Here is a 1099-nt window from a genome sequence, read left to right as displayed (position 1 = left end):
GGCCGCGGCCGAGCGCCAGCCCCGGGCGTTGCCATGGGGACGCGGCCCAGCCCGGCCCGGCCTGCCGGGAGAGCGGCGAGGGGCACGCGGCGGTGTGAATTGACACACAGCGCATAGGGAGACGCGTGTTTGTACAGGATGTATGGGTCGGTGTGCGTGCAGAACATACACGCCTGCATATATGCCCAGCTGTAGAGGCACAGGAGTGTAGGTGTGTATGGGTACATGAACATCTCAGTGCACACACAAACCGTGTGCGTGGACGTCTGCGGCTATGGCTGTATGTAGGTGCGCGTAAATATACATACATACGTGTGTATAAAGACACATGCATACCGTCCGTGGGTATACATACCTTAATACCAGAGAATCGTTAGGGTTGGAAGGAACTTCTAGAAATTATCCAGTCTAACCCTGCTGCCAAGGCAGAGTCACCTAGAGCAGGCTACTCAGGAATGTGTCCACGTGGGTTTGGAACATCTCCGGAGGGACATCCACAACCTCCCTGGGCAGCCTGTTCAGTGCTCTGCCACGCTCTGTGTAAAGTTCTTCCTCATGTTGAGGTAGAACTTCTTGTTTTAGTTTATGGCCGTTGTTCCTCACCCTCTCACTGGGCACCACTGAAAAGTGTCTGGCACCATCCTCTTGGCACCCATCTTTGAGATATTTATGTGCATTAATGAGATCCCCTCCCAGTCTTTTCAAGACTAAACAGGCCCACCTCCTGCAGCCTCTCCTTATGAGAGAGATGTTCCAGATCCCAAATGGTTTTTTTGTGGACCCATATATACTCATACATACAATATATATACCCCACATGGCAGCAGGGGGGGTATATATATTGTATGTATGAGTATATGTGGATCAGAACTAGGTGATCTTTAAGGGCCCTTCCAACCCAAACCATTCTATGAATGGTCTGCAGGGGTGGGGGGAGGTAGAGTGGGAAAAAGAAAACCTTCAGGCCAAGCAAGCACACAGCCAAAACACCTGTGTGTTAACAACACACCCCAAATCCAAAGCACAGCACCACAGGGGATGCTGATAAAAAAGCTAACTCCATCCCAGCCAGACCTGGTACAGATAAATGTATTTACAC

Source organism: Corvus brachyrhynchos, unplaced genomic scaffold (genome assembly GCF_000691975.1).
Source record: "Corvus brachyrhynchos isolate BGI_N302 unplaced genomic scaffold, ASM69197v1 scaffold87, whole genome shotgun sequence".
NCBI lineage: Eukaryota > Metazoa > Chordata > Aves > Passeriformes > Corvidae > Corvus > Corvus brachyrhynchos.
The sequence above is the reverse complement of the archived record's forward strand: the minus strand, read 5'-3'. Positions refer to the sequence as shown.